This window comes from Nymphaea colorata, chromosome 11 (genome assembly GCF_008831285.2).
Source record: "Nymphaea colorata isolate Beijing-Zhang1983 chromosome 11, ASM883128v2, whole genome shotgun sequence".
Lineage (NCBI taxonomy): Eukaryota > Viridiplantae > Streptophyta > Magnoliopsida > Nymphaeales > Nymphaeaceae > Nymphaea > Nymphaea colorata.
Genome location: NC_045148.1, coordinates 22,440,172 through 22,457,422, shown reverse-complemented (window position 1 = coordinate 22,457,422; position 17,251 = coordinate 22,440,172). Strand labels below are relative to the sequence as shown.

Below are 17,251 nucleotides of genomic sequence, written 5' to 3'. Positions count from 1 at the left end.
TGATTGGTGCTTTAAATTTTGACCTTATAAACTTTGTGTGTGTGTGTGTAAAAACACACATATTTAACCAAAATAATTAATTACAACTTGTCACTGACTTTCTGTAACGTTATCTATATAAGTGTAACATTGCAACCGCTTTCTAGCTAAGGCTATCAATCTGGTCCGGGCACGGCAGGAACAGGTCAGTGAGGTACATTCGAACGGCTAAGCCAAGTCACCCCACCCACCACCCGCCCCTTTCTCTCTCACAGGTCACTGTATCCTGTGGTACACTCGATTATGGACAACATCAAGGTTGATGAGGCTGGCAGATCTTGCGGAGGCCCCCATCAACATTAAATCAAGTAGACTTACCGTCGATCGTCGTAATCTTGTAACTTATCAAGTGATGGGATTTGAATAGGATATTTTTTTAATATTCACACATTTGCAATCGAATAAATCTATATCATATTTGAATCTAATTTTAAGTTCATATTTGAATTTGAATCCTACTTTTAAATTGTATCATATTAGATATTTTCTAATCAGTAAATCAAAATTTGAATATAGTCAGACTTTTTTTCTAATTCTTATTCCTATGTAATCTTTTAATCAGCTGTTAATTTTTTTTTTTTACATCCAAAATCTTTTGAAGTGCTTCAATCAGATACCAGATCCAAATAGGATTTGCTAACATCCCTAATAATTTGTTTCTAAATTATATTGCTATAAAATATTTTTAATAAATCAGATCTGCTAACATCCCTAATCGTTTAGTTCATTTACATTTACAAATTGGATCATACAAATAGTCCGACGAGAACTTGAGTAGCAGTCTATTTGTAAATGTAAATGAAGGGCATTAAATTAAGGCTGGAAGTTGAATGGCTCAAATAGTCGTGGGCCTGATCTGCAAGGCTGACGACCTGCACAAATGTGACGATGGCTTAAGCGACTTTGTGTTTATTGCTATCGGAGCAATCAGTTTTGGAATAGAATCGGTCATACTGCTGATATCGGAGCAATCAACTTTGTGTTTCTCGACCGCTGATTTTCCACTTGGTTTTACCCTTGACCACGGTCAATGATTTAATATTAAGGAAACTTTGTTCTATGCCAAGATATGACAATAATAAGGAAACTTTGTTAGTGAACCTGAGATGGCTACGGATATGTGTGGTGGCCTAGGGGACTTTGCTAGTTCCAGAGCTAAGGACTCATATTCCTCCCTGCCCCCCAGAATGATCCTTGAAGGATGGAAGTTTGAACATAAGGGCTTTGGATGTAGCACAGCAGAGAGACTGGTTCCGTCTGTTTAGGGATTAGAAACCAGTGGACTTTTTCTTTTGTGATTCTGTACTTACTTAGACAGACTTATTCATGTAGAGTCATTACCGACTCTCTTGGGAAGAATCGAGAAGGCGCAAGAGGCTTTGAGCCTCTCCTTTAAGTCGGTGCTTGTAAAGACGGTGAAAGAAAAAAAATAATTAAAAAAAAGAAAAAATAGAAGTCGGTGGAAGCATCCACCACCGACTCCCTCTCCCTATAAATAGGGACGTTGGGGCTTTTTGTTACGTGTGAAAAATTGTGAGTTGGGTTGAGCATTGTGAGTTGGGTTGAGTCTTAGTGTGTGCTCACTTTGTGAGCTGATGAGTGCTGGTGTGTTCACTTCGTGAACTTGAGTGTTGAAGCTTCAAGGGCGTTGGGTGTGTTAGCTCACTGCGTGAGCCGAGGTGAGTTTTCTTAAGTCCTCTTTTGTAATATCCAGTTTGATGAATAAATAGTTTGTTTGTTCAAGTATACTTTGCCAAGTTATTATTGAGTATCAGTTTGGACGTCGAGACTCTGCTGGATTTTCTTCTTATAAATTCGAGTTTGTAGCTGAGTTATATTTAGGGCCCGCATTACGTTATCCAACAAGTGGTATCAGAGCGAGGTTCTGTCCGAGGACCGATTTATTGGAATAGTTATATCCTGAAATTATGGCGGCATTAGCGGTTGCATTAAACAATATTCAGAAACTTAACAATACTAATTATGGCTACTAGAAATCCTGTATGGAGTCGTATTTTCTAGGACAGGAATTATGGGAGATAGTATTGGGATCAGACACTAATGTTCCTGTCGACGAGGAAGCGAAGAAGAAATGGATGATCAAAGCAGGAAAAGCTTTATTTGCAATTAAGGTATCAATCGAAAAAGATTTATTAGAGCATATACGAGATGCTACGACTCCTAAAGAACCATGGGATGCTTTTGCAACCCTATTTTCTCGAGCTAATGATGCCCGCCTACAATTGTTAGAAAATGATCTAGCTACATTAACTCAGGGAAGCATGTCGATAGCAGAATATTTTATGAAGGTTAAAAATATCTGTAGAGAGATATCTCAAATTGACCCTGAGTCTAAGATTCGTGAGGCCCGTATGCGGAGAATACTTATTCGTGGACTTCGTCCAGAATTTGGCAGTTTCATAATTGGTGTTCAAGGCTGGCCAGTTCAACCAACTTTGTTGGAGTTAGAAAATCTCTTGATCAATCAAGAAACATTAGCGAAGCAAATGGCTGGGCTTTCTCTCAAGGGAAATAATGAGGAAGCTTTGTTTAGTAAGGGTCAGAGATCACGATGGCCAGCTAAGCCAGTCATTAGGTCTCCAAGTAGGAACATTGATGACAAGAAAGAGAAAAATGTACAAAAGAAAACACGAGAAACTACACAGCAGTGGAGACCAAAGGTAAAATGTTTTAGATGTGGGAAATTGGGTCATATTGCTCGTGACTGCAGAGTGAAAATAAATGAAGGAAATGCAGTCATGATAAGTAAGCAAGATGGGGGAGCTAATGAGACTGTACAGAAAAGTTCGTTTCTGTACTCAATGGAGGTTAAAGAGAATGTTAAACAAGAAAGATGCAATTCCGCTCATATAAAACCTCCAAAAGAAAAAGAAGGGAAGATCAATTATCAAACTGATTGGATAATTGATTCTGGATGCTCAAATCATATGACTGTTGATGAGAGCAAGTTTGTAAGTATGAAAGAATATGATAAAAATCGAGTTGTTGTTACTGCTAACAACACAAAGCTCCTAGTGGCACATATTGGAGAAGCAGAGATTGTAGCCAACTTCGGTAAAAACTGGATTTTACGGAACGTTTACCATGTTCCAGGAATGACTAATAATCTGCTGTCTGTGCCACAACTTACAGCTTTAGGGCACTATGTTGTGTTCGGCCCAAATGATGTAAAAGTTTATAAGGATGCAGATGTTCAAGGAACTCCCATATTTGAAGGAAGGAAAGTTGAGTCAATATATGTCTTGTCAGCAGAAACAACATATATTGACAAAGCAAAAAAGCGTGACACTGCAGATATCTGGCATGAGAGACTCGCTCATGTTGGATACAACAAACTTCGGGAGATGTCTAATAAGGGGCAGTTGATTGGTCTGCCCAAGCTTGAGGTACGAACAGGCAAAGTATGCCCAGGATGTCAGTATGGAAAGGCGCACAGGAGGCCATACAAAGAATCAAAATATAGAGCTAAAGCGCCATTCGAACTTGTGCATTCAGACGTATTCGGCAAAGTACCAGACCCATCAGTTGGAGGTAAGTGGTATTTTATCACTTTTATTGATGATTTTTCGAGATATACTTGGGTCTATTTTATGAAAGAAAAATCTGAAGCACTTGAAAAATTTAAGGAGTTTCACCAGATGGTGAAAAATGAACTTGGGCATAAAATTCGGTGTCTACGAACCGATAATGGTGGCGAATATACATCCAATATGTTTATGGTATACACGAGGCAACATGGTATTCAAAGACAATTCACATGTGCCTATACGCCACAGGAAAATGGAGTGGCAGAAAGAAAAAATCGCCACATAGCAGAAACATGTCGAAGCATGAAGCATGCAAAGAACATGCCACCAAGATTTTGGGCCGAGTGTGTCCGCACCGCTGTACACGTAATTAATCGACTACCAATGACGAGATTTAATTTTAAGTCTCCATATGAAATGCTCCATAAAAAGAAGCCATCTGTGAGTTATTTTCGAGTATTTGGTTGTGTTTGTTATGTTTTTATATCTCAGCAGCAAAGGACTAAGTTTGACAAAAAGGCGCAGACGTGTGTCTTTGTTGGATATGATCCATATCGGAAAGGATGGAGATGTGCTAATCCTAGCACTGGACAAGTTTATGTCTCTCGCGACGTCATTTTCGATGAAGCATCGTCGTGGTGGTCAGAAGAGAAGAAGACACTTCCAGACTCTCCAGTTCTTGAGAGAGATGTTCAAAATAAAATACAATTTGAGATGAATCAAGGAGAGCCTGAGCTTGAAGACACAGAAGCAAGACAGCCAGATAAAGAAGTTCATTGCCCAAGACAAGAAGAACGTACAGATCCATGGAGAACAGGAGTCAGTCCAATCCAACAAAGAACTGCAGAAGAAGAAAGACCATCACAATTTGAAGAGCCAGAAGGAGCAACGACATCTCTAAGAAGATCAACAAGAATACCAAAACCAAATCCCAAGTATGCAGATGCAGACTGTGCCATCATGGAGGAGATCAAGCCAGCTTCTTTTGAAGAAGCAAAAGATGTTGAAAAGTAGCAATCAGCAATGAAAGATGAAATAAAAGCATTAGAACATAACGAAACCTGGGAGCTCGTTCCAAAGCCTGCAGGGGTAAAGCCCATTACTTGTAAGTGGGTTTACAAAATAAAAAGAAAGACAGATGGCTCAGTTGATAGATACAAGGCTCGACTAGTCGCGAGAGGATTTTCTCAGCAGTATAATATTGACTTTGAATAAACTTTTAGTCCTGTTGCGAAGATTACATCCGTACGTATTCTGATAGCCATTGCTGCAAGTAAATCCTGGAAACTATGGTAAATGGATGTAAAAAATGCTTTCTTATATGGAGATCTTGACCATGAAATCTATATGGAGCAGCCTCAAGGATTCAAATCTCCAAACAAACCAGACTACGTCTGCAAGTTAAGAAAAGCAATCTATGGACTGAAACAAGCACCAAGAGCATGGTACGGGAAAATAGCTGAATTTTTGGTGTTTAGTGGATTTCAAGTCTCCTCAGCAGATTCAAGTCTCTTCGTCAAGGCAAGAGGTACGAAACTTACTATTTTGTTAATTTATGTTGATGATTTAATTATTACTGGAGATGACAATGAAGAAATTAATCTCATTCGTGAACATCTCACGGTGAGATTCGAAATGAAAGAGCTAGGGGAGTTGCGACACTTCCTTGGATTGGAAATTGATTACGAAACTCAAGGATTATTTTTAAGTCAAAAGAAGTATGCTCATGACTTACTACGTAAGTATGGTATGCTTGGATGTAAACCTATCTCAACACCAATTGAGATAAATGCAAAGCTTAGAACTGACGAAGGAAACAAGCTAGAAGACGTTACTATGTATCGGCAACTGGTTGGAAGCCTAATCTACTTAACATTGACAAGACCAGACATTGCCTATGCAGTTGGTGTCGTGAGCAGGTTTATGCAAACTCCAAGGAAGCCACATTTAGAAGCACTAAAAAGAATATTAAGGTATATCAAAGGAACTCTTGACTTTGGTATACTTTATGAAAGAGGGACAACTTGTCAAGTTGTTGGTCATTGTGATGCGGATTATGCTGGAGACTTATCAACTCGAAGATCGACCACTGGATATACATTCAGTCTTGGAAGTGGTGCAATTTCATGGTGCAGCAAGAGAAAGTCGACAGTTTCACTATCTACAACAGAAGCTGAATATAGAGCAGCATCTCAAGCAGCACAAGAATGTGTGTGGTTGATGCGACTGCTGAAAGACATTAAACAAGACGTGGATTATGCAGTGATACTCTACTGCGATAATCAAAGTGCAGTCAGACTTGCAGAAAATCCTGTCTTCCATGCTCGAACAAAACACATAGAGGTGGAACATCATTTTATCAGAGAAAAGGTACTCAGAGGAGAAATTCAATTGCAGCCAATCGCTTCAGAAGATCAAATTGCTGACATCTTTACCAAAGGCCTGCCAGTGTAAACGTTCACCAAGTTTCGAAGAATGTTAGGAGTCATAAGTAGAGAGTCGGTAATGAGGGGGAGATTGTAGAGTCATCACCGACTCTCCCACCAACTCTCTTGGGAAGAATCGAGAAGGCGCAAGAGGCTTTGAGCCTCTCCTTTAAGTCGGTGCTTGTAAAGACGGTGAAAGAAAAAAAATAATTACAAAAAAGAAAAAATAGGAGTCGGTGGAAGCATCCACCACCGACTCCCTCTCCCTATAAATAGGGACGTTGGGGCTTTTTGTTACGTGTGAAAAATTGTGAGTTGGGTTGAGCATTGTGAGTTGGGTTGAGTCTTAGTGTGTGCTCACTTTGTGAGCTGATGAGTGCTGGTGTGTTCACTTCGTGAACTTGAGTGTTGAAGCTTCAAGGGCGTTGGGTGTGTCAGCTCACTGCGTGAGTCGAGGTGAGTTTTCTTAAGTCCTCTTTTGTAATATCCAGTTTGATGAATAAATAGTTTGTTTGTTCAAGTATACTTTGCCAAGTTATTATTGAGTATCAGTTTGGACGTCGAGACTCTGCTGGATTTTCTTCGTATAAATTTGAGTTTGTAGCTGAGTTATATTTAGGGCCCGCATTACGTTATCCAACAATTCAGGGCACTTCAGGGTTGTGTTGATGATCGAGGGGTTTTTGCCGATTTGGATGTTGCTATGCTTGTCTTGGACGTAGACATGGGATTTTGATAATCTCCAATGAGATTTTGTCTGTTGAGATTGCTATGCTGCTGATAGAACAAGTGTAGTATGGCTCTGTGTTTCTGTTCTGTTCGCTTGCTTTGTTGAGTTTCTGTTTTTGTTGTATCCTTGTATTCCATATTCTTTCTTCTAATAAATGAATGGATGGGGTAACCCTGCCCACTTGTAAGCCCTTCTTCGTTAGATAATTGATTATCGACATTATTCGACCCTTATAATGCACATAAGCCTACGTGCCACTGGAAAAAGGGAAAAAAGTAATTTCATGATATCGTTCAGATTGTCATCCTTTTATGCTCTTTCCAACCGTGCTTCTTAAGGGTTAAACAGTGTCATTCCATATAAAGGCCATAAGGTGTATTCGACAACTTATATAGCTAGCCATAACTAATAGGTGGATCTTGGCTCTCATCCTGGTTGGCAAGATTCAATTCCCGTGAAAATCACTGTTTATAGGGAGAGCAAATTAAGAACTAAGATACAACGTAGCTAGCGAGCATAACCGCACCCTGCAAGTGGGTTACGGCATATACAGCCAAAAAGACTCACAAATCACACATGAAAAAAAGCAGACCGTGTACATATATAGTCTGAAAAAAGAAACCGAATATGATCAGCTCTATTCATAACCACGATGGCATCATTGTAGACGTCAAGGCAAAAGTGATGACGGTGATGATAGCCACTAATGTTGCGGTGGAGTGGTTCGGCTTGTCTGCATGGAGATCAAATTCTTGTAGTTATTGAAGGGGAGACAGAGAGAGAGAGAGAGACTTGCCTGACATAGTGTTGGATGCACCGCTTGACAGAGGGCTTGAATCCGCTGGAGGTGGTGGAGGAGATGGGCTTGGGCTTGGAAGTAGTGAATTAGAAGATGGGCTTGGGCTTGAACTGGATGGAGGCACTAAATTAGGAGATGGTATGGGGCTTGAGTTTGATGATGGTGCTGAATTAGGAGATGGGCTTGGGCTTGAATTGGACGGAGGCGCTCGAGGAGATGGGCTTGGGCTTGTTGTGGTAACATAAAACAGCTCCGTATTGTACCTCACACGGCAACTTCCCGTGGCAATTTCACAGCCATGTCCGTTGTCGCAAGTCGGTGGGATTTGGGAGATGGTGCTATTCAAACAGAGACTGCAATCAGCGAGGCTTGTGTCCCTGGTGCACTGCACCAGCCCGTATATCGTCTATAGATCATCGTTGGGGATGTTGCCCGTAGCAAACATGAACCTTGAAGGCTCTGTTGTCGCTTGATAAGTGAGATTCTTCGGCAGACTACCCAACTTTTTGTTAAAGGCTTTGGAGTTTTCAAATTTATCATTGGTCCAATACCAAGAACCAGAATCCTCGACATTGAGGTGACCAAAGAAGTTGGTGTTGGACTAGCGCAACTGGCGCTTTTCATACCATAGGATGGCATCCATTGTGCTGGGGCAGTATTTGACGACTTGTTGAGTGGAATTAGAGATGCACCCCTTGCAGGTATCCTCATCAACGTCACCCCTGCACTGAACCAGGCCATAAACTCTATCCAATCCGTGTCTCGTGGTGGCTTTGGAAAAACCAGTAGGAAGAGCATCGTTTGGCAAGGTGGTGGAGCAGAGTCTGCGCATATTTACTTCAAACGTGCTTCCATTCGTGTCATTCGTAGTGACACTGCAGCGGCTGTGATATAGTTGTTTGTGCTCATTGCATGGTCGACATGGAAGGAAAAGAAGATGAAGGGGGGAGGATGAGGAATCCAACCTTCAACAAGCTTGGCGCCATTACAGGGTAAACCATCTCCAATCCTCCTCCTAGCTATGGGTTGGAGGAGAAGAAAATCTCCGCTGGGAGCTTTGGCTTATTTAACGATAAAATAAAAACTAGTTCCAAATGCGTACGTCTTGAGAGTCTGCCTCCCAAAATCACCTCGAACAGGAAGAAAGATTTACTGTTCTACAGCAGGGGTTGCTCTGATCAGGAAGCCCATGGCCCCAATTATCCATGGTTGGTGGTGTGCAAGCTGTGGAGAGACAAGGGTTTAAGGAGATTTCCACTTTGCATCACCATCAGTAGCGTGGAGGGTGAAAAGTGAACTGCGTGTATGAAGGGAATCCTGGTGTGCTGAACACTTGACCATTAAAAGTCAATTCAGTGTCGACCTTGCTAATTGGATTGGCCAGTTCAAAGGATGGACAGGGACCAATGCTGACTGATTGTGACAGATGAGGATGATTGGGCAACGGTAGAAGAAGTTAAGTCTGGAATGGTGAAGCATTCCATTCTTGTGGAAAAGTGGGACGTAAATAAATTAATGCGTGCATGATCTTTCCCTTGCCAACATTTCTACCAATGTTCAGGTCCTTTGAACCTGTAATTGAAATTTAAGGTCAATGCTAACTCCATCCATTGTAAAGAATAGTTTAGCTTGCACATGTGATCAAGGGCTTTTACATTCTCCTTAAAATGTTACGTGTTACTGTGGCAATACCTCAAAGTTAAATTAGTAGGAAATAGCTTTTCCTGGAAAGGTTATAGATGCCACTCAAGTTTTCATCTTCCGCCATCCTATTCTGAGCGAAACATAGACATTCTTATCACAAATCGATCGTGCCTCACAAAGCAAATTCATTACTTGCTGAACTACCTAGATATATCAACAACAGGAAGAAACAAGTTAAACATAGCGTTGCGTAGAGAGGTGGAGAAGAGGGAGAAGAGAGGAATGAGAGGAGAGAGAGAGAATTGGTAGCAGCACCCCATCATACGGCTGCTCCTTTTCATTAGACTAAATAATTATTAGGGTTAAGTTTAACCCTTTACATAAAGAGTCCAACAAAATTTAAAAATTCTGAAAACTACCTCATATAAAACTCCAAATTACATAACATTTTTAATGACCAAAGTAGCACGTTTCCTCAACACTCCCCCTCAAGCTGGAGCATAGATGTCGATCATGCTCAGGTTGCTACAACACTTCATAAAACTGGATATCGAAAGAACTTTGGTGAATATATCTACAGGTTGGTCTTCTGAAGCAACACACTCCGTAGAAATAATTCCTGCTTGAACCAAGTCCAAAATGTAATGACAAGCAACCTCAATATGTTTGGTACGTTCGTGGAAGACTGCATTATTTGCTATATAGGTAGATGCTTTATTATCACACTGCATTTTTATAGGCAATTCTACCTGAATTCCAAGACCTTCTAACATGCCTCTTACCCACGTGATTTTAGTGGCTGTTTGGGCCATGGCTCGATATTCTGACTTTGCACTCGATCGAGCTACAATAGCTTGCTTTTTACTTTTTCAAGAGACTAAGTTACCACCAACAAAGATACAGAATCCTATAGTGGACTTTCTATTATCAATTGAACCTGCATAATCAGCATCAGAATAAGCTTCTATCTGAAGTGAGGTGCTTCTTCTAAATATTAGACCCTTTCCAGGGGATCCTTTTAGAAATTTGAGCAATAACATAGCTGCATCCCAACGTGCTTTCCTTGGCTTATCCATAAATTGACTTAGCTTTCCCATAGCAAAGGATGTATCTGGTCTAGTAATCGTTACATATAATAACTTTTCAATGAGAGACCGATATGATTTGCTATCAACAGGTTCAGATTCATCATCATATAAATGAGTGCGAGAATTCATAGGAATAGAAGCTGATTTAGTTCCTGTCATACCCGTTTTGTGTAGGAAATCAAGAACTTATTTCCTTTGAGAAAGAACTAGACCTTCTTTACTTCTTGCCACTTCTATCCCCAAGAAATAACGTAGAGAGCCAAGATCTTCAGTAACAAAATGCTGTTGTAAATACTTCTTTGTGTCTTGTATTTCCATTGTCACCGGTTAAATTAATATCATCCACATATGTCACCATAACAACCATACCTCTTGAAGTCCTTTTTATGAACAATGAATGATCCAAAGGTGATCTCTGAAACTCAAACTTAGACACAACGTCACACAACTTCTGAAACCATGCTCTAGGACTCTGTTTCAAACCATATATAGCCTTCTTTAACAAACATACCTTGGTACACTCCCCCTGTTGTTCAAAGCCGGGTGGCTGCTGCATATAAATCACTTCAGTTAAATCCCCATACAGAAAGACATTTTTAACATCAAGTTGGTACATGTTCCAACCATAATGAACTGCAACAAATATAATGAGTCTTATAGTGCCCAAACGTGCAACAGGAGAGAAAGTTTCAAAGAAGTCAACACCATTAGTATGTGTGTACCCTTTTGCTACCAAGCATGCCTTGTAGCGTTCAACAGTACCATCTGAGTTGTACTTGATGGTAAAAACCCATTTCGAGCCAACAATGTCTGCCCCAGAGGGAGGTTCAACGAGATCTCAAGTGTGACGTGATATTAGAGAAACCATCTCCTCCTTCATAGCCGTGTACCACTTAGAGTCCAACATAGCTTGTGCATGTGAAATAGGAATGGATGTCGCTGACAAGGCATCAATAAATTTACACATATGATCTCCCACATGAGCTGTACTAACAAACTTAGAAAGAGGATGAATTGTGCATTGTCTAGTCCCTTTACGCAGTGCAATAGGTAAGTCATTAGAAACAGGAGCATCAAGGGAACACTCAGGCATGTCATGTAATTCAGATCTACTTACCTCCCGAGAGGAAGATGGTGCAGGGTCATTAGATGATGGATTCCTTCTTGAATATGTGAGAGGAGGATCTTTAAACCGTGGAATGGAACAGGTGGGTGATGATGAAAGAGGAAAAAACTCAAGTGGAATTGGAGGAATTGGGAGAGGAACAGAAGAGGGCATTTCAGATTTTGTATATGAAGAACTTACAGGAAAGAACGGAGATGACTCGAGAAAGGTTACATCGGCAGTGACAAACTCTCGATTAGATATAGGATCTAGGCATCGATACCCCTTTTGATTTTTAGAGTATCCCAGAAACACACATTTAGTTGCTTGAGCTGCTAGCGTATCTCGATTGGGACCAAGTTTATGTACAAAGCATGTGCACCCAAATTTTTGTGGGGGTAAAGAAGCTCTATTTGGATGGAGAATTTGTATTGGGATTTTGTCATCTATGGAAGATTATGGCATTCTATTTATTAGGTAACATGCAGTCAAAATTGCATCTCCCCAAAATTTGGAAGGTATATGAGAATGAATCATGATTGTGCGGGCTACATCCAACAAATGACGATGTTTTCTTTCAACTACACCATTTTGTTGAGATGTGCGAGGGCAGGTAAAATGTCGCACAATACCATGAGATTTATAGAATTCAAGTAAGTGAGAGGATTTAAACTCGAGACCATTGTCAGTGCGAACAACCTTGACACAAGAATTAAATTGAGTTTTTATTTCCAATATGAAAGATTTCAAGATACAAGGAGCTTCAGTTCTGTCTTTCATCAACAACACCCAAGTGACACGAGAGAAATCATCAACAATGGAAAGATAATAACGAGACGACAACCGACTTGGAACCCGACTCGGCCCCCAAACATCAACATGAACTAAATCAAACAAACGTTGACCAGACTGACTTTGACTCGATGGAAAAGAAGTGCGACAATGCTTGCCCAATTGACAAGCTTCACATTCAATGGACGTTGTGGAAGAAATATGAGGACATAGCAGACGAAGTTTAGCAAATGATGGATGACCCAATCTGAGATGCCACTGGAAGACACTTGAAGAAGAATCTACTAAGAATGACGCCTTCTTATTGGATGTATCCAAGATGTATATTCCATCTATCTCATGGCCTCCACCAATCTTCCTCCCAGTCGATAGGTCCTGAAATACACAAGTACCTGAGTAAAAAATAACTCTGCAATTCATCTCTTTAGTTAGTTTGCTTATAGATAACAAATTCTTTAGAAATTAAGGAGTATATAACACATCATGAACATGTAAAGATGGAGAAAGATAAACATTTCCATGTTCTTTTACTGGCGACAGTCTTCGATCCGCCAACCGAACATGTTGTGGTAAATCAAATTTCTGTAGGTTTGAAACACTAGTATCTCCACAAAAGTGTTTAGAGGCTCTAGAGTCAATTATCCAACAACTTTTAGAAATAGTTTTACCTGCAGAGTATGTTGAACTTGTGATAGTTGTAGATGCAGATGATGTAGAAGAAGTAGCATGAGATCTATGCTCTAGATCAATTTCAGCTGGACTTAAATTAAGAGATGTATCATCTACTGAAGCAGCAGTGGGATTCGGCTTAGAAGCTGTACTGATAGACTTTGTGTTTGGAGTAGAGGCAGATGAAGATGTCATAGTCGAAGAAGTGGATCAATTAGGTTTACCCACTTTGTTCTAGCACCTATCCTCTAAGTGACCGAGACGACGACAATATGTGCACTGAAGTCTCCCACGTCCTCCTGAACCTCGACCTCTTCCTCTACCATGGGAAGAGTATAGTCCACTTCTTCCTCCTCCAAATGAAGCAAGGGCAGAAGGCTGTGAGTTGTTTGAGGATGGAGGAAGAGTAACCGCCAATCTGTTTAGTCTATTGAAAGCCTCATCAAGATCAGGAAAATCTGAACCTGTAAGCATTTGTGCCTTGGAAGCAGAGTAATCAGAAGATAGTCCAGCAAGAAATTTAACCACAATCATTTGCTCCATGTGAGATTTGAGACAATGCTTACAGGGTGGTTTTAAGGAATTCATCTTTTCATAATTAAACTTCAACTTTGTAAAGTATTCTGTCAAATCCATGTCTCCTTGCTGCATTTGTAATAATTCTTGCTGAACCAGTAAGATTTTGCTAATGTTTTTATCTTGAGAGTACGTTTGTTGAAGAGAATTCAACATATCTTTGGTTGTATTGTAATAACAAAGCCCTGCTGCAATGTGAGGTTGAGTGCTATTCATAAGCCAAGCACTAATAATGTTGTTTTCTTCCTCCCACCATGCGTATTTACCAGTCTTTTCAATTGCTTCATCTTTTTCAAGTATATATTTCTTTCCATGTCCAACGACTGACAACATGAAGGTTGTAGCCCATACATCATAGTTGGTTCCATCAAGTTTGATAGTAGATCCAAACGTGAATGGATTAGAGAAAGCTTTGTATTCAACTCCTGCCTCTGTGTGTTGATTTCCAGATTCAGATCTGTTGGCAGCCTTGATAAAATCTCACAAGTTCTCGTTAGACTAAGTATTGACAAAAAGAAATCAATCCAATCACCAACGAAGAAGAAAGCCTCTGCAATTGCAAACTCTGCAGCTCCATGATAGACCAACGGCTATAGAAATACTACACAAATTGCCAGATACAGATTGCTAGCAGCCAACGTGCACAGGTTTGATAGCAAGATTCAATACTAACCTGTCTGCTTCGCACAACTTCAACGTTGTTTAAACTAAGAAGATCCACCAGACATCACACGACCAAGCAAATCAGTTCACCTGGTCTAAACTTCTTCAAGGGGCAGCACACGACTAGGCAGATCAGAGTTTCTCAGATCTGAACCTCTTTATCACAACAATTGAATAATATGGGATTCACGACAACATGTAGATCTGAATGACAACATCATATTTGAATTTTTTTTAGCAATCTGAATCAGATCTGATACACCACAACTAGACTTGAACGACGACATCAGATTTAGTTTTCAGCAACCTTACGACTTTGACAGCAACATAAGGGTGTTAATCACGTTTTACATGTTAAATGAAATTAACCCTTTCCACCAAACATTCCACCGTATCCTTTGAAGACAGCAGCAACCTCCTTAGATGTCCAACCTTGTCGTGAATGAGGGGAAGAGAAAAAAAAGAAGATGCGAGCCGCGTGAAACCCTAGATGGCACGATCCTAGGTCTTCCGCTCTGATACCATGTTGCGTAGAGAGGTAGAGAAGAGGGAGAAGAGAGGAACGAGAGGAGAGAGAGAGAATTGGTAGCAGCACCCCATCATACGGCTGCTCCTTTTCATTAGACCAAATAATGATTAGGGTTAAGTTTAACCCTTTACATAAAGAGTCCAACAAAATTTAAAAATTCTGAAAACTACCTCATATAAAACTCCAAAATACATAACACTTTTAATGACCAAAGTAGCACGTTTCCTCAACACATAGCAATAAAATAAATATTAGAAATCAAGCTATCAAATGGCGATATCCTGTAGGATATGACCATAAACAACTTCTAGCAACAGCCTGTATTTGGAACAAGCCATCATGGTAAATGGCAGAAGGTGTTGACAGAAATGTTAATAAATGAAGCAACCCAAACTGACCTTCATTAGAATTACAGAACAAAGATTTGTCCACCTTGTGGAGCCTCTAGCTGGAATTAACTTCGCTACGTGATGTATAGAGTAACAAAAATAGCATCAGATGAAACATTGCATTGTTATTGAACAAAAAGTTGATTCAATCCCACTTGATGAGCAGCAATCAGATATATCAGCGATACGATTAATCAAACAGGACTATCTACCAAGGAAATAAATTTGACTGTATAACTTTCAGATAACATCAGAATATTTTTTAACATCGCTGGAGGATTTATCAGGACGACCGAGTTGGGTCTGACTTGATTTAATTTGACTTCATATTCATTGACACCAACCTACTTAAAGGAGGAGAGTGCTCCTCAAAAGAAACCCATCTTTCTTGTGGGCCTGTTCATATTTTTTGACTAGTTTTGCTCTTGGTGGTTAGCAGTTGGAGAAAATGTGGTTCTTAAAAGTCCTTATGCACTAATGACCACAAACACATCTACGTTTCCCTGCTTCTATCCATCGTTTTGTCCTAGCGTTTTCCTAGAAAGTGAGTACCGACTACGGCGCAGATTAGGTTACATTCCGTGAACTTCACTCCCGTGCTTTGCTATTAAAAAGGGTCCACAAATACAATGTTTTCAATCAATCGAGCAGGGCCGGTCTCCTTTAACCACGCCCAAAGTGAGACGAAGTCCATTTATAGTTGAAAGAGTTTCACTCGAACCCACCTGTATGTCAGACTAGTGTATAGGTAGCGAGCGAGCCTCATGATCAGAGGCTGACCTAGAAATTTCTTCTTACAGGGGTGCAACTATACTTTCTTAAATTGACGGAGCCAAAACATATTTTTCAAAACTCTAAGAGACCCAATAAAAATTTTTATAAATATTGCATGTAAATTTTTTTCCAAAATCAAAGGGGGTCTGGAGGGTCATTTTAGGATGACTTACCCGCCTCATTTTAAAAGTAGTACTACTAAAATCAATGTTTACAACTGAAAGTAATACTATTAAAATCAATTTTGGAATTTTAGGATGACTTACCTGCCTCATTTTACTGCCTTTTGTGTCACAAGTAATGCATTGGCTCATTTTCTATTAAGTTAAAATCATTAGCACTATTTCCCATGGATGCATAGGACAATTAAGAAGCATAAATTGAGACCACACCATATGCAGGATATGGAGAGCACCAATCTTTCAACGGCCTTATGTACTTAATGAAAGAACAATGTTTTCCTCTTTTAATGTATCAAATTAAAGTATCACTTTTGTGCATCAAATGCATATTTTGGTATTTAATTGGGGTACATAATTAGTCCACTGTTCTTCTGAAAGGATATTGAGATTGAACAACACAGGAATATACTTCATCTATCCATGAACGACTTAAAACCTATGGTTGATCTTGTCAAAGCCTTCTGAAGGGACAGTCTTTCATTCGGTATTCTTTTTAGTAATCAATTAATGGAAGGGGTAACCCTGCCCCACTTGCAGTGAAAAGAACATCGACAGCAGCCAACCACAGATATCATCTCAAGAAAATCATGGAAGCTTGTGCCAAAAAATTTCATTGAATCCCTCTGCCTGTTGTTGATAGAACACGTTAAAAACGGAGCAACGAAGCGACAAGGAGCAAAAAAGGAAGACAGAATCAGAAATCAAGAAGAAATATTATTTGTATTTTATGAAATAATATAATATTGTGGTTTTATTTCTTTGTCGCTGAACACATCTGTAGATAAATTGAAACCATCCTCCATATAGTCCACTTCACATTAGCACAAGCTTATGATATTCTTTGATCTTGAGACCATAACTACCCGATTTCAGAGTGCTCTTGAACAATTCGGCTACTTTACTAACTTAACAGCAGTTCCGTACAACAGAATCAAAGAAAAATGTTAAAAGTGCTTTACTCTATCTGTTCTGTTCAGTTACCAAATTGGTATGCAAATATTAGGGCTCAATCGATGCATTTGCTTTATATGGTACACCATGCCGTTGTTTCTAAAAACACGATTCAAAAGGTAAAATCCAACCAAGATACTATAAAAGCTGGATCTTGCATTTCATCTTGGTAGTCATGATTCAATTCCCATGGATGTCACTCTTATAGGCAGTGCAAAGAACTATAGATATAATGCAACGAGCTAGCTTAACAGCATTTCCCAAGAGGATGATGGCAAGTACTAGAAAACAGACTGACAGATCACACATGTAAAAACCACACCGTGTACATATATATTGTATAGTCG

General features: G+C 39.8%; 1 protein-coding gene across 1 annotated transcript in view; it reads right to left on the bottom strand.

The window, feature by feature from the left end:
• LOC116264215 (cysteine-rich receptor-like protein kinase 10) overlaps positions 1–17,251 on the bottom strand; it is a 70,515-nt gene that overhangs the window by 22,654 nt on the left and 30,610 nt on the right. The window lies entirely within an intron of this gene.